At 35.3% G+C, this 26295-nt stretch overlaps 1 protein-coding gene across 4 annotated transcripts in view; it reads left to right on the plus strand.

The window, feature by feature from the left end:
* MARCH1 (membrane associated ring-CH-type finger 1) overlaps positions 1-26295 on the plus strand; it is a 232450-nt gene that overhangs the window by 37179 nt on the left and 168976 nt on the right. The gene's annotated exons all lie outside the window — the stretch shown is intronic.

A 26295-nucleotide genomic window follows, 5' to 3' on the forward strand; every position in this document is an offset into this window, starting at 1 on the left:
TTCTCCTTAAATAAGAATAAAAATACTGTGGGGAAAGATTGAGAAGACACTTCTGGATTATTTTACTTTCTGGATGGCTATGTGTAAGATATACATATGATGAAAAAAGAAAAAAGCTTTCATCCATCACCCTGTCTTCCTATTCTTTGTGCAACCAATAACAATGAAAAGATTTGGGGTTTTTTCATAGGAAAAACAAATACTAGCACTCTGTCTGTCTTTTCAGTGGCATCTAACATGTCTTCGGTTTCAATTTCCTTTCTTCTCCGCTGAGAAACTTTATTCAAACGGCTTGTTCTTTCTGAGCCAATAAAGGTCCTGTGGAATGTAGTCTTGATTACTCCCTCAGCCCTATTATTCCCCTCTGAATCAAACCTTATTGTGGAGGTGAGATGGATTCTGCAGCTAGCTCCATATTCTGCTGAAACTCTTTCCTGTCCTGTCTCCTGCTGTTCATGGTCATTGTTGTTGCCTCAAAATGTCGCAAATCCCCTATAGCACTTGCTAGGGAAAAATAAAGTATTTATGAAAAATTGCAATGGCTTTTCAGAGGTTCAGATTTGTAGTCAGTATTAGACAACCTTTCTAGGAACTGTAAATGGCTTCTTTGCTTTTGGCAGGCAGAGGGAGGGAACATTAGTATTAATCTAGCAGCATTTTAGCTGTATGTACTGCAATTTGTGAATACCAGAGAACAGTGTTGGGACATGCATAGACTCATTGAGAAGACCTACAGCTGTAAGGCAAAAATTCTCTAGCATTATGAAATTTTGTCTTGAATTATTTTGTTACTTGGAAACAGCCCAAAATAGTGGTAATGTGTTATTCTTCGTAAAGTTAATTGTGGTAATCCAGTTTACCATTAAAATTGAAGTACTACAATTCTGTTAAAATAAGAAAACACAGTATCTAAAATGAATTGAAAATTGGAGTGACTATTTTTGCACTGAAAATGTCCCAGTAATTTAGTAATGTTTTATTCCAAATTAATTTGATTTTGTTTTTTTTAATGTCATATGAGAAGGAGGTTCTGAAGAATATGACTCTGAAGAGACACTGATTTTGATACGTTCAAATGAAGTCAGTCTGTTGGCTGACTTCCTGGTCTTTCCTCATGGAGGGAGGAGCCACTAGAAGCCTTTGGAACTTCAAAGTACACCTTAGGGATTTTGTGCAGAGAGAAATATATAATAGGATTATACCACAGAAATGCATTTGTTACCTCCTTGGACTGCGTGTGGAAAGTGGATGGCAGGCAAGGCAAGCAAACTAAGAACTCATAAAAAAGTATAGTTGGAGAAGCAGCTGAAGGGAGGAGTTTTGGATGGAGCAGAGAAAGCAAACCAGGCAGAAAATGTCTTTTTCAAGACAAGCTGACAGAGGGATGAGTATTTCAGCAGAAAGAATGACAAGGATAGACTTAGAAGAAAGAAGCAATAGAGTTTACTGAAAGAGTATATGCAGAGGAAGAAAGAAAGGTGATGAAAAATGAGGCAGACTGAGAATTTGGGTAGTACTGTCACAGAAGATGGTGGAGTTGCCTCCAGAGGATGAGTTTAGATGGAAATTTTTAAGAACTCAAATAAATATTACATGCTTAGGCAGCTGAGAGAAATCCCTGGTTTTTATTTTTGGCACTACTGCCTCTAGGGAAAACTGCTAGAAAGTTCATGCTGTGCATTTTCAAATGAACTGTTGTGGAGAAAGATGCTGGTAAATGTTGTTCAAGCTTCTGAACTACAACTGAGCACAGATATTCTTCTGGACCTATTATTCAGAGCACTCAGTCAGTGGGGAAATCGGTTCTGCTGCTATTTTAACTGCATATGCTAAAAATATCAACTCTATTACTATACAGTTCAGTAGCTAGAATCAAAACAGTAATGACATTAAATCCAAGATAAATATGGTTTATATATACAACAGGAAGCAGTGGAGTGACTTGAAGTTGCAGGTCTGTCTGGTCCTATTTTGCTTACCAGTTCCTTATATCCACAGATATTTCCACTCCTTGTAAATAGTTTTTCTTTGTATCTGGTTTCACTTGTCTGTTATGCATGAATCTTTTAGCTCTATGTTGTTCTGTATAAAATTAGATGGAAGTTTACAGTAAGAAACAAATACATGTTAATCACCCTGAATTTTTTCCTCTATATTATTAAAATTATACATGAAAGCAATTAGCATTTGTAAGTTTTATTACTATTTCTAAGCTAGATACTTTCTTACTGCAAGTTTTAAAATTCTAAGAATAGACCTGGTCATCTCTTTAAAAACAGCTATAGAAAGCTGAGCAATTTACATATCTGTCTGAATGTTCTCTGTAAGAAAAATGAAAAGCAAACAAAGCTACAAAAATTAAATCAGGAAAAAGGTTTTTTGAACCTTATGAAACAAAAAATGCTGGTTTTAAGAGAAAACTGTATAGTCTTTTAAATGTAAAGGTGATAGTTTTGTAAAAAAGGAATAAGTTGGATATGATGAACTGTGGTATGTGATCTTTATAAAACCCATGATATTTGTTTAGGGCAGTAACTTGCAATTTGTTTCAGATTTTTTGTTTTCTGAAAATCTCTACACTGTTGTGCAAAAAGTTGTTGAAAGAACTGAAAATATGCTTAATTAGTAGCAGAAGGGCAGTGGACTGTAAAGAAATAATAACTGAATTGGAGCATACATACTTCAAGTTAGTCAGTTATTACCATCAATAAAAGTAGAGGGAAGAAGTGAGCTTATGTCCCAGTTGTGGATTTTGTTACCTTTTAAAGATCCTGCAACTGGCAGTGCCTGCTGTTTTTGAATTTTGTAAAAATGTGCTGTTTGCATTTCTGGCACTTGATAATTTCCATTTCTATATTTTCTATATATCCTCATCTAACTAAGATTGTTTTTAAAACATTGCAAAGCCAACATTTGGAAGCTCTAGTAAAGATTAAGAAAGTAGAAATGTGTATAATAGTGAATTTTAGCTCTCCATAACGTGTGATTCAAATTGATGTAAGATCAGTCTAATTCAAATAAAACAGATTAATATTAATGAATGTTGCATCAAGTAGTGATGCCCAGGGAATGGCTGAGTTGCAAACTGGAAGTGTGGGCTATTAATTACTGATTGTCTAGTTCCACCAGGAGGTGAACGTTAAATATGTATTGAAAAACCATAGCTCATTATTTTAAAAATGTATTTGTAAATCCAGACAAAATAAAAAATTACTCCAAATTCAGTGCTGTTCCTTTTCAAATTAGGCAACTTAGATTCTTAAATTTTTTCCTTGGGGAATTTTTATGAATGCTTCCTAAAGAAAGGATTAAATTTTTTTTTCTTTGTTCTAACTAGTGAAACTTTACAATAATCTCAGGCATAAGATGTTATTCTCGGGGTGTCTTGCACAGGGCCAGAAGCTGGACTCGGTGATCCTGATGGATCCCTTTCAACTCAGCATATTTTATGAGTCTGTGATTCTATTGTGTTAGGGAAAAACCTGGATATCTACATGCCCTTTTTATCTAAGGGATTCAAGTGACAGAGACATTTTGATCAACAGCAGTGGTGGTAAAATAAGATATTGATATGAACAGAAGGCTGAAGTCTCTTTCAGGAAGCATATCTTAAAGATCTCTCTTTCAGGAGCAAAGCGATGCAACACAAAGCTGGAAGAATGTTATGTTGTATAACTTTTTTAACAGTGAAAGTGATAATTTATGAACTGTATTGGAAAAATGTTTGAGTTTTCTAAATTGCATCCAGAGGGCCATTATACATGAAAAAGTGATTTTTTTTCCTCTAAGAATATTAAATACCTGTGAATTCTTCTGCATAAATTATTATGTAGTCCCAAAATTGCCACTCTAAAATAATGTTAATTGCATATGCAAATCCAGATGGCCTTTGGGATAAGGTTCAAACAGATGACCTTTTCAAGATAGTTACAATTTAGATTTTGTTTTCATCTATGTATCAAGCCATTATTTAAATGAAAACTTTAACTTGGCGGAGTTACTGCAACAGTAATGCTTGTTCCAGAAAGCAAAGTGGTTTGTCTTTTAAAGATATTCCAATATGTCAAATATTGGTTTGTATAAGGCATATTCTATATGTGTCTATAAATGTATTTGGAGAAGTATATTCAAAACACTTTGATTTCCAGTTAAAATATCACATGTCTGTTCAGTTTCTAAAGCATTCTCTACTTATCACTTGGCTTCCTAGGAACACCTGAAATTTAACATAGTTAGTAATGTATGGAAGTCTATTCCTTTCCCTACTTCCTTTTACACGTGTCTGTGTCCATAAAACATTAAAGTCTTCTGAGTATTATAAATGACCATTCTGATAAGGGTACTATTTATAACTTCTTCAGGAATAAATTACAGTTTTACTAAAATTGGTGGGAGACTGAACATTGGTGTACTTGTAGATCAACCAAGATATACGTTTGACTGCTTTTTCAATATTGAATGTGGTTGTGTTTTACTTGTTGGGCTGTTCAACTCATTTAAGATTACGATAATGAAAACAAATCACAATAAGACTTGGTATATGCAATCTCCTAAGTTTACCCTGAAAACTAGAGATAAATTATCCAGGTGTTTTGAAGGTAATCAAGTTGTAGTACAATCTCATTCATATTAGTATTATAATGAGAAGCTATATACATTCACAGAAGGAAAATAACATCCGTATAAATGTTTGCAGCCACACTGTCACTTTAAATGTTGATGCTCTGGCTCCCATTTTTTCGTTTTTCCTCTGAAGAAAATAATTAGAAATGCCAATCTATAACTGTTCTATTTCATTTGTAAGGAAGGTATTAAAAGGACGCAAGAATTTTTCTTAGCAAATAGGACTATATTTTGGTTTCACCGACTAACAAAATGGTGATTCTTTTCCTTCCAGAGGCTAAAAATTATCTTATATGAAAATAAATATTTTAGTCTTTGAACAATGTTTTTGTGATAGAATTTTTACGTTTTACAATGATACTTCTTAGAGTAACTTGAAACCTGCATGTGTGTGTATTGTCAAGATAAACATCTTCAAGATGTAGGTTATCTTAAAAAGCTGTTTGGTACTATTTTTCCAAGGGAAAATACCAACTAGTGAAAATAATGCCTTGCTTAACAGCTTAAACAAAAATTGTCTGAAAAAATGTTCCATATTTCTCTAGTATTTATAGACAACTTGGGTAATAATGTGAAAATTTACAAGAAAAATTTTTTAGTTTACTGTTGCTGTCGTTTCCCTAAAAACAGCAACTTTTATATATTGTGTATTGATAGAAGTCCTTGTGAAAATATACACACATACACAGTCACACCCCTCTCCCCCTCAATACAGAAATAGAGTACACATGTTCACTTATTTGTAAAAGAACACTGTACAAATCTTTGCTGTTAAGAAATGGAATGTAACACAGTAGTAATGGAATAGTTCACTGCTGTAGTATACTAGAAACATTGCTGGCCAGATTCAAACCTCTGTAAAGTTTGCCAAAGGTTATTGGTTCAGTGAACTTCTGATAAAAGGCTTGGGGTAGGAATTATTACTGCCTTATGACTTGTGTTGTTGCAACACAAAAGCTTAAAAAAGAGAAATTATTTTTAAAAATCAGGACAAAGAACGTCTGTAGTGTGGTTTCAAGATAGTTAGGACCTGTGAATGAATTGTGAAGGGCTTAAAAATGTTTCACTGTTTATTCGTTACACTAATTTCTTCTGGGGAATTAATGACATTTCTTTAAAGTAGGAGGACTGCATTGTAGGGCATTTTAGGTACGGCTGACAGGTACGCAGGAATACTATCAGGAAAGGAATTTCTGGCATCTGATGAAAAAATGCCAAACTAGGGTATGGGGGCTCTTTTAAATACCTGGGCATGTATCTGTATTTTGGAAGAAATACACATAATGCTATGACAGATTCTGTTAGAAGATTCATAGTGTCACATAGCTACTTAATTGCTTTAAGAATAATTAGGATATGTAAAAATATGTAACCCGTTATTGAGGAAAAGGATGACTTGGAGGAAGAAAACAGGAGAAGGTAGGTAGCAAAGGGCTCGTTTTTGCAGTGTAACGTGAAATGTCAAGTATTTTATCCAGCTGACAAAGGTTTTCATCAGTGTAGAATCAATATTAAGTTTTGACAGGTTGTTGGATTGGAAATTGGGAAGAAGACAAGATGGATGAATTAAAAATTTACCCTGCTCAAGAAATATTCTATTTTAACAGCAACAGTAGTCTACTGAAGATATTGCTTGACTTCATTCTTTTGAATCATAATGCACATATGAAACAGATAAATCTCTAATAATGATTTATTTGGATATTTTATCAAAGTAGCTGGTTTTCATGGTAGCACTGTGGACATATGTTCTCCACACATAACTTCTGTTGCTCAACCAGGAAGGGGTTGTTAAATGGAGTTTAAATCCTTTCCAAGGAGATGAAAGTAGGAGACATCATGAATACTGGTATATTACTGATTTATATCCTCTAGTTTTACTCATTTGCCACAGTCATGATTTCTTGGTCATTTGTAGCAGGTCTGAAATTTGGATTGAAAAACATTGTGTGTGAAGCCTGTGTGTTGGCTTCATTTGTATAATGGTATAAAAGCTCTTGATTATAGAGGTATCTTCCAACTTGTAAAATATTAGATGTTGCGTTAGTTAACACATTTGGAATTGAATTGCATTTGCAATACTACCGTTACTCAGTTCATTTGACTTCATAGAGATGAATGGTAGAGGTTTAACTTCCTACAGTAGCAATAAGCAATGAGTAAAGATTAGTGAGGTATTTTTATTTAAGATGGCTGAAGGTAAAAGCGGTGAGTATAATCACATAATGGGAATTAACCTTTTCCCCTGTAATTAATACTTCAATCCATGAAACAGAAATTTCTGTTTTTCCAATACACAGGTTTAGAGCAGCTGCCTCCAAAGAGTACAAAACCAGAGGAAATATCAGTACTATCCTGTAGCTAGAGAGTGTGCCTTAAATGATAGTGCCTTCATTTGTCTTTTGGTCCCGGGAGGACTGACATCAATAGCGTTTGCAGCAGGACTGTGAATTAAAGTTTCTGGCCACCTACTTTCCATAATTTTTATCTCTGTGTGGTTCCCAGACTATGTGCAGGATGAAACAGGACTTGAATGAAGAACAAAAGCAGGCATTTGGGCTATGCAGTCTTAGCGTAAGAGGGGACTTTCCTGAAGACCCTCATAGCTGTAACAGTATATGGAATGCTTTAAAAACTAGAAGGCTGTAAAAATAGAATTTAATTGTTCACCTTTATTCAAGCATTCCAGTTTGATTTACATGCATATATGACATTAGGTATCCAACAAGAAATATGTTTAAAAACAATGGAGATGAAAGGTCACATTCTGCCATGAATAACCTATGTTATAAAACCTTGTTGAAATGGGAAATTTCTTTTCCATAGGAAACGGATATTTTAAAACATAAATTGAGTTTATTTAAGCTCATTTTTCAGCAAGTCTGACTCAAAACAGTTTTCTAATATTTTATATTGTTAAAAGTGACCTAAGGTTAGAATGTGAGGATATTTGTGTTACTAGTGTTTTTTGGTTGAAGTTCCTACTTAAGAGTGTAAACAACAATATTTCTATCCTTGGAAACTTCTTCAATATTTTATAAATGTGTTTATTCTGCTCTAACAGGAGCTGGGTAGCTTATCTTTGAAAATGTATGTGTGTGGAGCTAAAGCTGTTTCATGGTAGATAGTATTTATAAAATGAGGTCATTCACAGTAGGTGCTGAAAGCTGTTTCAGTTTCATTTAGAAATCACAACAGATTTTTTGTCCTGGTTGTTCGATAACTCATCCAAATGCCTCATCTGTGGAATTTTGTCTAGCATGGCAAATTGTGGTTTTGTCAAAAAATTCTGTCTTGGGTACAAAAATTTTCCTGGTTAAAACCTTCTCACAATTGCTCCTCCAAATTTGAAAGAGAGAATACCACCCACAGGCTAAAGAGGAGTGGTCTGGGGCAGCATTTTCCTCCTTATGGGTAAAGCTCTCTTTGTTTTGATTGCTATGCAGTCCCTTTCAGGGGGAGGTTCTGCTCTGGAAATAATGGTCTCCCCCTCTGCCATCACCTCTGCAGAGAGAGGTGAGCTGCAATTCTGTAATCAGTGAAGGGAGTCATAAAGTACACCACACTTGAAACATAACTCTAAATGCAAGGAAATCAGCTTGTAGTCACTACTACATCCAGTGAATTGTTGTTAATTAAAATAGTTATGAATTCAAATGGTTAAAAGCTTACTTAATTTGGGACTTACACTACTCAGCCCTGATGAGGCCACATTTGGAGTACTGCATCCATTTCTGGGCTCCTCAGTACAAGAGAGACATGGAGCTCTGGGAGCAGGTCCAGCGGAGGGCAGCAAAGTTGATTAAGGGACTGGAGCATCTCTTTTATGAGGAAAGGATGAGGGCATTGGATGTTTTCAGCCTCAAGAAGAGACGAGTGAGAGAGGATTTCTTTGATGTCTGTCAGTATCTGAGGGAAGGGTGTCAAGATGTGCCAGGCTCTTCTTGGTGATGGCAAGCAATAGGATGAGAACCAATGGGCAGAAACTGATGCAAAGGAAGTTCCACCTGAATATGAGGAAGAACTTTACTGTGTGGGTGACCAAGCTCCGGAACAGATTGCCCAGAGAGGTTGTGGAGTTTCCCTCGCTTGGAGATATTCAAGAACTCTCTGGATGCAATCCTGTGTAATGTGCTCTAGGATGACCCTGCTTGAGCTTGGTCACTTCCAAGCTTACCCATTCTGTGATTCTTTGACTTGCACAAAGTTTTCTGACAGAATAATGTATTTTGGAAAGAGGAGGAAAACATGTAGAAGTATCATCTTTTTGCATAAAAATATCTGCTGGAAGATCGTATGTTGTTCAGCTTGTGCTGCAGTTTCTAAAATGTTGAGAAATCTTGCTACTACTAACGTTTCTAATAATTTCTGCATAATATAATTATCTCAGCCTTCAGTTTTCAGAAGGTGGCAGTCCATGGCTGGCAGTAATAGCACATTACCATCTCTCTAATCACATTTTCTATTTTTTGTGAAGAATGTTTCTTGATTCATATTCACCAAGCTGTTTGTTATGTTTCAAACATGAAAATTGTTGGTGGGTGGCATGCTCTCTCTTATTGTGCATGTGTATCAGAAATCATCTGTCATCTGATTTAAACTTCAATTTAGGCAGCAGAGCATCTCAATTTAGAGAAAATTGGACTCCATTATAAAACAAAATTGTGATAGCGTTATGGTTTTATGGTAATGTATGTAATTTGTTGCTCTGACTATTATGCAACAGATTGTAGAGTAATGTTTTGACTTACTCCTTTAAAGATGCTTCGGAACATGAAATTATGAAATTATAACATTACTCTTATGTGGATTTTTTCCTTTTTTTTTTTTTCTTTCCTTCGTCAAAACTTTAAAGAGACATATATTAGCCTGACTTTCATGGATAACATTATAAGGAATTTTCAAAATGTATTTTTTTACTATGATAGAAGTAAACAAGGGATACAATATTTGAACAAAATACGGTGAAGGTGTTTATTCAAGAGTGAAATGAAGATCTTTTAGTCAAGTTATGGAATTCAAGCTGGTTTTATTTACCATAATCTCATATTTTGCTGCGTGCTATTTGGTGGTATCTTGTCTCTGAACATATTAAGTGCAAAGTTATGAATACACAGATGTGAAAACAACCTTCATTTCTTGGGAGGAACTTCTTAATAATTTTGCAAATATTGAGCTATAATAGCAATTCCAAGTTCATAAAAATTTCTAAATGGACCTACCTATTGGCCAAGTTCATGTAATACCTGTGAGGCTGTGTTCTGTCATTTTGGATTTGCTCTTCTCTCTTGAAACACCAGAACTCGTGCTACTGGCCAGCAAGTTATTCTGTTCCAGGAGTGTAAGGTCTGAATCTCTTGTGGCTATTGGTCAACTGACAGCTCCCCTGCAAAGTGAACAGCTTCTTTCCATCTAGAAATGTGGTTTGTAAGGGATGGCAAGCCTATGAGACCTCATTGCTGTTTTTGATTATCAATTTCATTCTATATGCCCACTGTTCGATGATTAGAATATGAGAGATACTGTATGTAGCTTAGTTTTAGGTTTTTTTTTTAAAGAGGATGGTAACAATGTGCATTACTTTCTGACAGGAAAAAAAAGAATATTGTGGTTTTTAAAATGCTTCTTATTTTGCATCACTGTGTCCTGAGTACAATTATTCAGTAGACAGCTATGAGGAACTGTGTGCACGTAGGTCAAGTACACGCATTCAGAGTCACCCCGGGTTTTCATTTGTTTTTGTTTTATTAAAATTAGGCACAGTGCAGACTAGGTATGTTTCAAATCTAAAACCTTCATTTTTGTGTGATTTTAAAGTGCTTTGTTCTAAAAATTATTACAAAAAGATAATCAGGAATTTTCAAGTTGTGTATTATTAAGAAAAATAATAAATTTTAAGTGAGGTTGAAACAATATGAAAAAATATGAACCACTGGCAACTTTACTTTCCCTTCTATGTATGAAGAGTAGGGAGAACTCCAGGAATTATGTATGGACAAAACCTAAATCTGCCTTATGTAAATTCATTCTTAAAATGATATATTAATTATTTTCCACTGTTGACAGTCCTCCAGCACCCTCAGAGTTGTTGTTAATATTCATGCAGTTTTGTGCAGTGTCCTAGAGTTGGTGTGTGAATAAATAAATTATGTGAAACGTGTTGTTCCTTAATCCTCATACAACAAAATCTGTGATGTTGGTGATAAAACATAATTTGTTTGGAGGAGTTGTTTTCATTATATAGAATAGTTCAAGCAAGGAATTTGCAGATGAGCTCTGCTGATTCTGGAAGGCAGGACTGCTTTGTCATTACCTTGCGAAGGTGGGAGATCAGATGGCAGGACACTTGGGAGATGTACACTTTGATGGTAATATTAAAGAGGGGACATCATCAGTGGTGTAGAATGGTTGTCAAGTCTTTTTTTCTTTTTGTTATGCTGGGATTTTATGAATTATTTGACAGACAAAAAGGGAAGCTTCTGCTAAACTTTCTCAGAAAAGTTTTTGGTTATATTTTTCATTCCAAAGATTAAACTTTGAGTTAGGTTTCATCACCTTCCTGACTGTTTTTAAATCTTTCTTCTTAATATGTGTTTTTCAGAATACAGTCCCAGAAAATACTTTTGGTAGGGATTCATTGCTATTGTCCTCTCCTCTGCAATACACAAATGTGTCTGCGTTTATCAGCTTGCCTCACAATTAATATTACTGGTCTTTTTATGCTTATAAGAATGTTTTTTCTTTGAAAAATGCCTAATCCTGTTGTTTCCTATAGTAAATCTTGTTTCTGCCAGGTTCCAAAGCAAAGAGACACAAGGAGTAAGATCCTTACTGAGATAGCTAGAATTAATTTTCCAGTAACAGAGGTGAACCACATAATATGGTGCAATGCAAGCCTTTTGTACTGTAGTAAAGCACTTGGCTAATACAATGTTGGAACTGTTTTTTTGATCAGTAATTAACCTAATTCTGGAATCTATCCTTCTTTAACAAAAGAAAACTGAGATTTTCTTTGCCAATCTTTTTGTATGAGCCTCCAATTAATTAAATTTTACAGGTTGTTTTGTTCAGATCCTTTGCTTTTTTTGTAAGTCGAATTATTTATTGCTTCATGGCTTTGCAAGTGTTTTTCCTGCTGTAAGCATTTTTCTCAAACCAGGAGATGTAACTACAGCTTTAATAGTGTCTTTCAGTGTAATGGATTAAAAAAGATTCTGAGGAAATTGGTACAAGCAAAGTTATAATTCTTAGTGCTATTTTTCTTTGCTTATCTAATGACAGCTCTTTCTGCAGAATAGACAAGCTTTTATGTCTCTCTTCAGCTATATCATGTGACTGCCTTACTACTTTGAGCATATTTCTTGATAAATTCTCAATTTTAGGGAACAGCTTTTGGTCTAGAATAAAGGGCTAAAGACTGCATAAATGCCAAGCCAATTTACTGAGGATTTTTCTTTGTCTACATCCTGCCTTTTTAACCCAAATGTACATCTTTTTGTCATAACCATTTCCTTTTGGGGTTTTGAATTTAATTTATTCTAAGACTTATCAGCTCTTGTAATGGCCAAGACACTAAAAAAAGTATCGAAAACAAACCCAAGGCAGTAGCAACAACAACAAAAATAAAACAGCAAAAAAGAAAGCTTTCCTGCCTGTAAACTTTGCAAACTAAATAAGAGACGAATTGATAGACACAGACAGGTGAGAATGAACAAAAAGACAAGATGACAATATTGACTAAAAAAAGAAAAGGAGTCAAAAGTTGGTTCAGTTATTTGCTGCAACCTCTTACATTCTCATGTTATTAATGTAATTTCATACATTCAGTAAAGCATGTGGCATTAGATTAAATCTGGTTTTCATTTACACCCAAGAGATCTGGTGTTTAGAGGAAACAATTATCTCTCAAGGGATGGATTGTCTCTTCAAAACTTTTTCGTTTTCCTCCTAAGATCAGGTCATTCATGACTATCTTGTACTTGATCCTTCTAATGCCACCTTCTCCTCAATTTCACTTGTTCTTGGGAGAATATGGATAAAGGCAAAAAGATGTCAGTGTGACCATACCGAGTGATAGGAGGAAGAAACCTTAACTGAGAATAAGAGGCATCCATGAAAGCAGTTCTCAACTAAACATGTATTAAATCGTAGATATGTCTGTTGGAAAGGACTTCACGGGTTACCAAACCCAAACTTCAGGCAGGGCTGGGCTATGGCCAGCGCTAGATCAGGTCTCCCTGGTCTCCGTCTGGTCTTCAAGGATGTCGAGATCCAGATCCAGGCCTACAGTGCTCTTCTAGGGAAATGTTGTCTCACTAAGGTTCAACCTGAACCTCCCAAATGCCAGCTGGTGGCTGTTTCCCCCTACTTACTGAGAATTTGGCTTCCTTGTCTTTGTGGTTCCCCTTCACATCAGCTTGCCCTCATTGCCTGCCATTCACCAGACTGAGCAAGGCCAGCATCCTCAACTTCTCCTTTTGCATCTTGGGATCCGGTCCCCTGACCACTGTGACAGTCCTTTGCTGGGTCTCTCCACTTTGCTTTTGAAGTGAGGCTGCAAAGGCTGGCTCTGTAGTATGCCAGTCTCATCAGCACAGACTGTAAGATGGGATTAACTTCAGTTGTTCTTTGGACCCTCCTTGTTAATGATGCTCAGGGTGCAGTTTGCCTTCTTCATGACTAGAGGGCACTGCTAGATGCTGTTTAACTTGGGTGTCCACCAAGTGCTGGGATCTGTTGTTGACTTGTGGTCTACACTGCAGTTAAATTGCTGGAGGTGTAAAACTTTGTGCTTTTCTGTGTTAAACTTAATGAGGTTCATGACACTCAGTCCTCAGCTTTGCTGAGGTTTCTCTCAGTCAAAGTTCTACTGTTTTTGTCAGCTATTTCTTCTACTTCAGTGTCATTTGCAGACTCGCTAAGGATACCGTCCAGGTAGAACTGTGAAGTGTAATATAGTGATTGGAAGGGAGGTAAGAGACCAGCAAGAGCAAAAGGATGATGATTTTGCTATTAATAACATGAATTTGACCCTGATGAGACCTATGCACAGAAGAATAGTTGCTGCTACTTTTTTCCAGATATTGAACTTGGAAGAACTAGCTTGTGTCTCCTTAAGACAATATTTATTGTAGGGAAGAAGGTAAAGATCCTGATCTTTATCCATGGGTTCTTATATGGTTTATTGTGTTTCAGAGAAAGCCAAACTGACTCTTTGGAAGTGTTCCTTGGTGAACTATGTCCCAAAGTAATAATCTTGAGAGGAAGTGATGCAACTTTTAAGTCGTGTTTTCTGTGATTCATGCTCTGCCCAGTCTAGCTAGCCATGTTCTTACTATCTTGCCTCAGTTTTCTTTTTCTAAAATTCTTAGCAATACATATCCAGAAGCCTGGTGAGTAACAGAGTCTGCAAGAATGTGAAGAATGTGGTTACCATGGATTTAGTCTTCTCAAGTTCAGGAGGGAGTTAAACATGTTTCTCTTGCAAGCTAGACAAGTTGTCCTGCCTAGATGTTGTACAAGGTGAGGGTAGTGTCTTCTGTCTTCAGTGTTCTATGAGTTTTAAAAATGGGATGGTTACTCCTGTTCAACATTAGGATTCCTGGGCGCATGGAGCAACTCGCTACACTTTTGAGTAATGTGTCTTAATGTGTCTAAATTTTTAGAAGATAAATAAAACTGCACTCCTGCCCCTCTTGACCTTGCAAATACAGTGACGTTTTAAGAATTATGTTGAAATTACTTTATTTCAGAAACAGGAAGCCTGTTAAATCTCTCCAGACTTGCTTATCAGTCTTGAGTTATCATTATGTTCTCATGTGCTCTTCCATTCTCACAGTTGACCTGAACTTGCTGTTGACCTGAAATTTAGCAGTTATCCTATAGGTAAGGACCTTGTCTTCAAGCTTAAATTTTAAACCCATGAAAACTCGAGTAAAGAAGGAGTTATCTATACAGCTTTTCAGCATGTCAACCTTTTTTCTGAGGGAGACTATTCTGTGGTAGTCAGAACAGGATAACTGAATAACCTATATGTAGTTGCCATCATAGTTGTTGAAGTCAAAGAACTTTTTTTGTTGTGTATCATTCAGCCATTCACCCATCAGTGGAGGGGGGGGGGGAAGACAGTAGCTAGATGTGTACTGGAATTATAACTTAGATTAACATAGTAATTTTTAAGCAAGTCTGTGTTTGCCACTTCTGGGCAAAGAAGATGCCTTTACAGTAGATGCTGATTAGAGTATTTCTGTTGCAAAAGATTGAAATTCTAGTGCACACTACTCCAATTAACTTTCTCAGATACTTTCATTATTATTTACTGTTTCTACGTAGCTTTAATTGTTTGTAAATGAAGTGTTTACATTTTTCTTCTAATGAGGTGCTGTCATTTGTTTTCTCTTTCTGAGCTGAGGAAGGGCTTGTGTTTCTCTGTGGGCTTGCTTGCTATCAGTTGGTTTAACAAAAAAAGTGCCTTTCAAACTTTACCTCTATAAAACACATTGTGATTTACTAGGATAGTGATTCAGTGGCATTGTAGTAGAGTTTGTTGTAGTGCTGCAGTAGACAGTGAGAAGATGCAAGCTTTGAGTGCAGTTAATTAGATGAAATGTATTTTGACAAGACACCTATTAATTGGAAATTAAAATTGATTTTCTTTTTGCATTTAATTATGTTTTATTTCAGTTCTTTGCTGAGAAACTTTTAATCAGCTGTTAGTAGTTTGTGTTCCTGAATTTCACTGAATTTCATAAAGAAATGTAAATCATGTCATTGTAAGTTTTTATGTGCAGAGCTGTCAGTGTGTTTTTCTGAAATTATTTCCAAGATCAGGATACTACATATCTATGGAGTAACTGATTTTAAGAACCAGTTTAAGCACAGGGGATAAGCTCAGATCACATGTGCAGCTAACTATGCTGCTCTACTGTGATTTATGCTTCTAGTGCTACAAAGACTTGTGTAGAAATAAATAAAGAAATATAGTAAGTGTTCTACTACATCCACATTAAGTTATAATAAAACCTTCCACCAAAGTATAATGCTTAAATGCATTATCTCAGTTTCATAGAATCATAGAATTAACTGGGTTGGAAGAGACCTCCAAGATCATCAAATCCAACCCCACTGTGATTACTAGATCATGGCACTCAGTGCTACATCCAGCCTCGTCTTAAAAACCTCCAGGCATGGTGAATCCACCACCTCTCTGGGCAGGCCATTCCAATACCTGATCACTCTCTCTGTAAAGAACTTCTTTCTAATATCCAACCTAAACCTCCCCTGGCAGAGCTTAACACCATGCCCTCGTCCTGTTGCTGACTGCCTGGGAGAAGAGACCAACCCCCACGTGGCTACAACCTCCTTTCAGGTAGTTGTAGAGAGTGATGAGTTTTTTCACAGAGAAGATCAACAATCTTCTCTTCTTGCTGTTTCTTTTCCTTCCCAAATACTTTTTTTGAGAATTTGGTACTGAAGCTGTTCAGTTACACTAATGGTATAATTTTTACTATTTAATGCACTTTACTTAAAAAAAACAGCAACCCACTGTGTGTAGGACTTGTTCCTCTTAACCTGCTTTCCCTTAAGTCCTGACATGAAAATTAACTGTGTGAAGATTATTTTTAGTCTGAAAGAATTATTTCTAAGATTGTTCTCTCACAACATCTATCTTCCCACATTGTTCCCCAGAGAGTGTTGTGAGGTGTTCACCTTACTGTTAACTTCCTCTCTCAAATTGTAACATAGCTTTTGGAAATAAGTTTTTTCTTTTTGAGTACTTGCTGTGTAATATTTCACTATCTTGATGGATGCAGGAGAGGGACAAAATAAGGAACAGGGAAGCTTTTAACCTTCAACTCATTCCTTGAAATACCCAGTTTTCTTCCACAGTTAATGTGTCAGCATTAGTAAGTTCACTGGTATGGCTATGCCTGGGCGTGCGCTTTTGAGAGCACTAAACGTGAATGGAAATTTGATGACTAATACATTAAAAGATACATAAGGAGTTACATGCAGAACTACCTCTTCACTGTAACAAGGGCCCTGCTCATTTTATCTCTTCATTTCACTGCGGAGCACTGAAGAACAAATGCTTAAGAGGCCTGTCTCTTGTGTCAAGATCTTACATTGAATTGGCTTGTTTTATTGCTATGATCCAAATATTTTTATAATCTCTTCCACATTGCCTCTTTTTTTTTTTTTTTTTTTTTTTTTTTTTTTTTTTTTTTTTTTTTTTTTTTTTTTTTTTTTTTTTTTTTTTTTTTTTTTTTTTTTTTTTTTTTTTTTTTTTTTTTTTTTTTTTTTTTTTTTTTTTTTTTTGTGTGTGTGTTTATTTATTTATTTTTTTAAATTTTCTGGTCAGAAATCGTGGTAGTTAGAGTATATAGTGAATTTAGGCTTTGGATATTGCAACATCCTTCTACTGTAACAGTTCTTGGAGCAAAACAGCACAAATGTACCTGTAAATGCACGGTGTTTCCTTTGAGTTATTATGGGAGCTGAACTCAGGGGCTGGTAAAGAACAGTGATTTTCTGAGGAGTGAAAATACTGCTAGTTAAAAAACTGTCTGAACATATTTCCTGAGACACTTGTTTTGAACTTGGCCTGAAGAAGCTGATGTAGTGGAGCTGGAAGTATTCACCATGTTTCTTCTTCTGGGGAAGAGTGAATATAGAATATGTTGGCCAGGCAATAATAATTGAGTGAAAGGAAAGAAACTGAATGGTACCTGTGACATTTTTTAAATATCCTAATACACAGATTTGAGTGCTAGTACTGCCCTTGGTACTGGGAAGGTGGAGTGGTTGGGTTTTTTTTGGTGGAGTTTTTGTTTGTTTGTTTTTATTTTCTCTGGAATCCCAAAGAATTTATTTGTTTATGTGAAGTACTCAGTTTGGGAGGTTTTAGTTGGTTGGGAGGTTTTTTGGTTTTGGTTGTTGTTGTTGTTTTTAGGTTTTCTTTCTAGTTTTCTCTGTTAGTTTGTGGTTTTGTGGTTTTTCTTTTCTTTTTTTTTTTTTTTTTTTTTTTTTTTTTTTTTTTTTTTTTTTTTTTTTTTTTTTTTTTTTTTTTTTTTTTTTTTTTTTTGTTTTTGTTTTTAACTCATATCCAAACACAAAACCAGTATAGCAATGAGAGATACTTCTATGTGCACGTGTGGTAATTGCTTTACATTTTTTTCTGTGTTATTTTTCACTGTTCTTGACTCTGTCACTAACTTGGACGGGAAAAGCTGAACCAAATAACTAAAGTGCACAGAAAACGTACTTGATTGTACACTCATGAACTTATTGTGGTTTGCATCTATGTCAGGGTTTCTTGGGATGCTCTTTCTTGCTGGCATATCACTTAGTTCGGGTAGGAGAGAGGGAATTCAGCTTAGCCACTGAAAAATAAAATACAGTTGATCACTTCTTACTATTGTGATCATAACCAATTTCTATTTACAGCATTTATTTAATACACCCTTAGTTTGCACAAGTCAACACTGTGATTTTTATTTTAAAATACAAATCAGAAAAGTGTAACTAAAAATAAGTAAACCATAACTGACCACAGGACACGTTACTTGGCAGTAAATATCCACGTTTGTAAGGGTAAGATGAGTGTCTGATTTAAGTTACGCCTTTAGATGTCAAATTTTACAAGTTTTCCTTGCAACAGGAGTAGAAAGACATGACAAAATTGCTAGAAAACTGGCAATCATACAAGGCTGACATGATGTTCATTTGTCAGACTGGAACAGTCTTTGAAGAAATACACCAGTCCAAGCAGTTTTGCATTAGTTTTTCTTTAAAACAAATAAACAAAAAGAGTCCTACCCCTAGCATTGAGACAATTTTTCACTGTTTTTACCTTCTGCAAAAACACAGTTTTACATCTAGTCATATTTTTTCATTAGATTTTAGAACTTAGATCTTTGCCAGCCATTCTTTGTTTTTAAATTCTGTGTTTCAGCAAAGCAGGTACTGTCTGAACCTTTAATTTTAAGTGACAAATGTTTTCAAGAGTAAAATCACCAGAAGCAAGAATGTGATAAAATAACAAGCAATGTATTTCTAGCAGAAGCCTAGCTCTGGATGGGGTTGCATTGAGTATGTATCTTTGAATTCTGAGTTAGTCCCCAGATTTTTTTTTTTAACCTCATTTTATTTATTTAATTCACTAGGGTGTACAGTTCTTTTTTATCTTCATCTGAGATTAACCTAAGCTGTTCAATGAATGAAGTTTTTGTTGTTGTTTTCTTGTTTCTGAAAGCTGATCTTAGCCTGTTTCTCCAAGTCAGTTTCCTTTTAACTTTTAATCAGACCTTTCTCAATAAGGGATTTCTGCTGACACTGTTTTCAGTATAGTATCTTTCAGTGAGATACATGATGTCTGTGGGATTTAATTCTTTTAGCAGTTCTTTTTATCTTCGTTTTAATAGGCTTTCTCATTTCTGTGTCATTTTCCTTTTGGAAGTCACATACAACTGTGGTGGTTTTATGGCTTTTGTGACTCCTGTAGGGGTATTGAGTATGAATGCATTATTAGCGTGCCTTTCAATATATAAAAATTGAACAAGATCCTTCATGCACTCTGGGATTGCATCTCTAATGGTTTCCCTAACCAGCTCTCTATGAAATGATTATTGTAGCACTAAAAGTTTCTTCTCTGCTTTGTGTCCCAGTGTGATACGTGCCTGATATTCATGGGTATCTGCCATTACAATTGTACTTCTTTCTCTCACTCCCTTTCTGATCTCTCCCAGTGTATCATCGGTGGTCAGTGCTGTCATTCCACTAAGGCAATTGAAAATACTTTGAGCTCTTACATTTGGATCCAGGATCACTGAAATCTTCCTTCTTACAAAAATTCAGTCAGAGGCCAAATGCTCCCCTGGACTCCTAATGTGGACACCTGAGAGCTGAGACTTTCTACTTAGAAAACTTCATTGTGCTTAATACCCTGTTGTCATTCCATTGAGAGAGCAGTGTATCTAATTCCAAGGTTTTTATAGCTGGTCCACAAGATCTGGCATTTCACGGGAACAGGGCAATAATTATAGAATACTTCGTGTCCCTATTCCATCACGACTGATTATCCATTTTCTTTCTGAACTCTAACTCCTGCCTTGGTGAGGAAAAAATGTACACACTGTGAACATCTTCAGAGCTCTTCTCTACTGTAATCATGTATTTGTTGTTTTTCGTCGTCATGCTGAAATAGTACAGAGATCCAAAAGATGTACAAGGTAAGAGTGAATTGCATCTCTAATTGAAACTAATAGGAGTCCCTGGCTCTTTTTATTCAGCCATCTGTTGGCATCCATGTTCTAGTTAACTCCACATGTGTTTGTTCAGAGTATTGTCCATCCAGAATATTACATTATAGCTAGTAATGATTGACTTGTATTTTAATGCTAATCTGTACTATTTAGCTTCTGGTTCCAAGTACTTATTGTTGAAGGGACAGAGAATCAATGTGATTTTTCTTCACCTCTACCCTAGAATATATGTACTACGTTGTAGTTATTTAAAATTTAAAAATTGCACAGTTCATTATTGTGCTGTTTACTACTGACTCTCAATATATATTCCTTTTTGTGATGGAATAGAACACTTTTTTTGAAGCATGATACTTCTGATAGGTTTTTTGTTTAGCCTCAGTTTAAAGTGATAATATGTGTAGTAACAGCAAAAACATTCAAATAACATATTTTGCTGAGAATTCTGTTGTTCTGGAATATGTAAGTAGAACTTTATCCATAACCAAAATCAGCTCTTTGGCAGCATTTTTTTTCCTGCAATACTGGTGAAATTCATAGGGTTTAGTCAAGCAAAAGTTTTTCTCATCTAGCTTTGTAGATTAGTTTTATGAAATGCCACTTGGTAAGTAGCTCGGTAAGAGATCTGTTGAATTAATTTTACTTGGAATTAGACAGCTAATTGTACTTATAGCACTGAATATAATGCAACTAGTAGTTGCGTTGAAAGGTAGAATTGTTTTGCTTTCTTGTAGGGGAGGAAAGTAACATTAAAATAAGACAAAGAAGCACTGATTTTATATATAAGATCTAAAAGTCTTTTTTTGTATATTAAGTAGAAACAGTAATACTCGGCTTTTATATGGTGCTTAACTTTATCAGTAGTTTTGATAACAATGAGGTTTATGTATTAAGTGATTATAATAACACAATAGAAGTATAGGTGCAACCACAGATGTAAATATCCTAGTTAGATTAGAAGAACCAAGTGGGACAGAGGGAGGTGTCGTGGGTTTGCGACAGAGGAAGGTGAGTCTTACTGTTCTCCTTATACTGCTGAAAGACTCTAAGTGCCACATCAGAGTTAATCTTAGTGCCTTGGAACTGTAAACTGTAAAAACTGTATGATCAGTGCATTTGATGATGGCCAGTCTCTTCGCAAACGAAGAACCGGGGAAGGTATTTCCACCTTCCAGCCTGCGCATTGGATTTTTTAGGTGAGACACAGTGTGCGCGGAACTGAGCCCACCCTTTAATCCTGAGGTTCATCTGCCGGGGCCAAGCATGCTTGGACGGTGGCAGCGAGGTCCTCAGGACGTAGATGGATTGCCTTACGGGCTAACGAGCTCCATCTGCCCGGGGAGGGGCCCCACCGGGAATCGAACCCGGGTCTCTGCAGTGACAGTGCAGTGAATTTTCCCCTGGACCACCGGGGGATCAGTGCATTTATGTTCTGGTTCAATCCCCTGGTTTTTAAAATGCTGAGGAGGCTCAAGTTATGGGGTGTGTTCATCTGTGTTCATTTTAGACTTTCTCTTTCCAAACTGTGGTACTACAGCTCCCTCAAACATGAATTTTGAGAGATACCTAAATTTAGTGACTGTGTCTTGGTTGAGATGCCTGTTGTTCAGGTTTCCACTCTGTATTTTGTCAGCAGTCTATGTAATATTAAATACATTTCTGTATCTACATTCTTACTCAATGTAACTGCATTGAAGAGTTTTGACTTCGTAACTGTGTATTACTCCCAGCACATTAAGAGAATTCCAACTATAAGGAAAGCAATAAATCAGCAATAAGTTCTGTGTGGGACAGTGACTTGCTTGCAGATAGGCTTGTTGTTATAAAAGTGCTATGAAACACTGAAGTGTTGGCTTTACAAATATTTATGGAGTGTGAAAATTTGTTAAAAATCTAGGGGTGAATAGTGGAACTTGTACAGACTGAGCTTGAACTAGTCACAGAATGGTGAGCAACTAATTCTCCATATTACAGTTATGTTTTAGTGTTGCCGTTACAATGGAATATCTGGTTGATGCACCTGAAACTTTTACAGTCTAGAAGAAAAATTTCTAGCTGGTATGATAAGGGACCTTCTCCTGCTAGTTCCTGGTTTGTTTTATTACTTGTCTATCAAACTTACAATGAAGTTCTAGGACATGGCAGGAAAGCAAAACATCATAGGAGAATTTGCTCCCACATAGGCATAAAAATGACCTGTAGTCTACATACTTGAAAATATTTCTCCTTAATGGATATAATAACAGCTCCTTTCCTATTTTAACATTTGATTCATACAGAATTTGTAAATAGGAGATTCCTACAATTGTAGTGTGATATGAAAGGTATTGCCATGGGGATTTAGATGAGGTGGTGAAGAAATTTCCGTATTAATTCAGTGGAAAGTACTGGTGTCCTCAACTGAGAAGCCAGTATAATGAACAAGTATTAATGAGCCTACTTCAACCAATAGGTAAAATAATACTTACTAAACAAACAAAAAACAACAACAACAGCAATGAAAACTTTAGAAAAGGCAAACGAACTTTAAATGCACACATAGCTTTAAGGCTTGACACTTCTTCCTTTAAATGGCTCCAGTGACAAATTCTGACTCTACACAAAAGATAAATTGAGAAAATTCCGTAAGTCAATTGTTCTGCAGGATGAAGGGATGGGGTAACTTTTTCACAGTATTCATACTGAACTGAAACTAGACATATATTTTCTGTCTTTAGTGATTTGTTCATTTCACAAGAATACAGCCTACATTTTTCTGAAGAAGAAAGAAGCAAAGCAAGAAAGATACTATTTCATGCTGAAAATGCTGAAATTCTTTTCAGATGAATGAAATTCCTAATTCGTCTCAGCTGAAAGCAACACAAAGCTTTGACTTTTACTTCTGTGTTCTTGAAAAAACAGGCCCTGTATTACACCATGCCAAATGGAAACATAATATGCCAAGGTGAATGTTCAAGAAACACTTGAACACTTCAAGAAAATGGATAACTTTTGTAATTTTTGGTTAACCAGAACTTTCGTATTTTTAACTGACCTTTATTTACTTTATCATTTTTGTAAACCAAAATTAGATGTTTGCATGTCTGTAGATATAAAATATTTGCACATTGCCACATCCTGCCCCATTTGTTCATTTCCCATAACATATGTTCTGAAGTTTTCACAATAACATATTCTAAACTGCTTTATTTTGGATCCCACCTATGTCTTTACTGTCATATGTCTTAATACATATTGAGCCCACAGACCTGTGAGTCTTGAAAAGAAAGGTAGAACTTCTGTATTTTTTATATTTAAAATATTTTTAATTACTTTAAAAATAATTAGAATGTAATTTTCTTTTCAAAAGGATACTTCATACTGTTACTGGACTGCTTAAAATGCTAAGTTTCTGTCTGAGTAGTACGTGTTTGAGTATGATAAGTGTTCCTGCATTTTCCCAGTGCATGTATGTTATTCATAAATTTTGACCAGCTAGAAGTAAACCAGATATTTGTTGTTTTATGGAATAAAGAAAAATCTGGTTATTTTCTTTTCATATATATATTTCAGCAGAAAATATTGGAATGAGTAATGGATATCAGATGGAGAAAATAAACTTGTTAAGCTGTAATTTGCACTTTCCTCAGTATGGCATAAAAGTATTTTGTTATATTTATTTGCTTTGTTAAACTTTAAATGTCCTAGCTCTTTCATCTTCATACTTTTTAAACGGGTTTTTTTTATAACCTGATAAATATTATGATACAATAGTTTTCCTTGGCATCCCATTTTTTTTTTAACTTCAGACTATTATTTCTAATCATTGTAACATCGTGAATAACAGACCATGTTTATATATATATATATATATATATATATATATATACAGATTGAGCATATAAGAGCAATCCTTTCATCCTATAATTATCTTATTTCTTTTTTATTCTCTAGGATAGATTGCTACTTTAGACTACTTCCTGAAACTTTTCTGTTTCTCTGATGACTAAGAACTAAGTTTTAGCTTCATTCATTAATCAATGAAACTCTTAGAGCCAAAAGATACATACTATATCCTTATCTGTCTGGTAGTGAAATACCATTATTACTAATAGAGACCTTTAGGAGGCTAAGTTGAAAATGTATGTTATTGTTTCGTGCTTCATTAACCATCATTACATTTAAAGCTGTAGTTGTGAAATATAAAGCTTTTGGAATTGGTACATCCTATGTGAGGAGGATTTTCTCTTTGTGAATACACCACTGTTCTAAAAAAAAAATTGGAAATTGTGGATTGACAAGAGTGATAATTTGTTCATGAGTCATTGTGCTAGTCAAATTTTTGAAATAGTTTGATTGCTGGTACAGCAGCATTTGTGGAAGACTTAGAATTTTTCAATGGGAAAACTTGCACTTTTTCAAAATTCTGTGTCTCCTCTGGGAAACTTTTTCACTACTTGAAAAACAGCCTAGCCTAGTTGCTTTGAAGAAGCCTGAACGTAAAGGCTAAAGAAACTAAAGATTTTGAATTGTCTGTTTACTTCAAGAGAGCAGATTGGTTTTTTTTTTTCCTGAATTAGCCTGCTGTCTTAAGCCTTTAAAGAACTCTCAACATGTTAATACAGTAAGCTATGAGCTCCCTCACCAGTTTGCTCTCCTACCAATTTGACTTGATTATTATGAAATCATAAACATATAACCTTATATTATAAATATTTTTATTCTGAAATGTCAAGTCAGAATCTACATCACAGAAGTGAGAATGTTTCATAGCATTGAAATTAATTTTTTTTAGTTGACAAGTGTGATGGCAAATATGTGAGTAAACTGAATGAACACCATGCTTATAGAAAGCAATTTTTTTTAAAAAATCCCTGCATCAGTCTTTGTCATGAAAATTGTAATACTCTGTTAAAACAAAAAGCATAACTGTTCCCTGAAACAGCACACAAGATTCGAGATTGGTTTGAAAACTACCGATTTTAAAGTTCTTGAAGAGTGTCTGTAATCAGTGTAGCAATTTGACTTCTTAATTAGACTAGTCCTGTGAGATTTTGGCTCCCCATACAGTATATTTATGAATCTAATCAACCAGGCAGCAAAAAAACCCCAAAAAAACAATTATAGATACTATCTTTATTTTAACTCACAAGGGAGCAAAAATTTAAATACTGGAGCTCTTGCTTCTGTGATAATTAAAACATGGATCTGAATGAATAGAAAGGCAAAAAAAAATATTACCCTGAAGAAATCTATTCACCACAAAATGAGGTCCTTGGCAGTTAACAGAAGTGGGAAAAGGACAAAAGAAATTCTCAGACTGTGCCAAGAGTGTGCCATAAAATACAAGCTACCTGCTGGAATAGTGTGCATCAAATTTCAATTTTTTTTTTCCTTTGGGGATTTATCAAGGCACAACAAGTCATATATGAGAGATTTTGTTTTTTTTTTCATGGCAGGTCAGTCAGTCTGTAATCTGGATTAAAAAAGGAATAGCTAGAAACAGTGGTTAGATTCAACAATACACAGGTTTCTTATTTCCTCCATTGAGTTTTTCAATAGGTTAGTTGTTCATTCACCATTCATTCATGACTCCCAAGATTTTGAGCTCTGTGTTTGGTATTACAACTCTGTTGGCTATTGAGTGCTGTATTGTGTTCTCTGAACGCATAGCTGTAGTATTTGTGGATGCTTCTCTGTGGTCTAATTATTGCCCTTTCTTTCCTTAGGGAAGAGGTTTGTGCACTGGGTTTTTTCTTGTCGTTGGTAGAATAGACTTGGTCTTTGGTTTCACACTTTGATTATATTGAAAATTTGAGTTTGTAAATGCCTGTAAGAGAGTTCTGAGAAGTTCTAGGTAGGTCAGGAGTATATTTGTTCACACAAATTGAATTTGGATAAAATAAGGATATTCCAACTAACAGTTGGAGAGAGACTGAATTTCAGAGTTTGAAACATGACACCTGCTATAATAAGATGTGTTGGAAGGTGTTTACTGTGAACAATGAATTCTTCTTTAACTAAAAGACACCTGATGGCAGCTCTAAGAATTAGAGGTATTTTGTTAATTTGATAGATCTGGTGATGTATGACATTAGGCACAGACACAGCCACACGATCATGAAAACAAAATGCATTAGGGCATGTATGCACTCACTGTCATGCTTGCTCTCTGGTCCATTGACTGGACTCTGTTTTGGAGGCCAGAAGCATGCTTATGTGCACAGGACCTATAGGCCTTGCTGACTATTGTTCTGGGAAGCTTTGCCTTAGTGGTAACTGTCTTACTGGATGGAGGTTTTTTTGTTTGTGGGGTTTGGTTGTTTTCTTTTTTGTTGTTTTTTTTTTTCCTTTTCTGAAGGTTGTAATTTTTTTTTTGCTGCAGTTTGACATCTCAGCTGGGATCTGGGAAATGATGATCATTTTCTTC

The sequence above is a fragment of the Empidonax traillii genome, unplaced genomic scaffold (genome assembly GCF_003031625.1).
Source record: "Empidonax traillii isolate 1590-97213 ecotype Southwest subspecies unplaced genomic scaffold, ASM303162v1 scaffold137:size1056949, whole genome shotgun sequence".
NCBI lineage: Eukaryota > Metazoa > Chordata > Aves > Passeriformes > Tyrannidae > Empidonax > Empidonax traillii.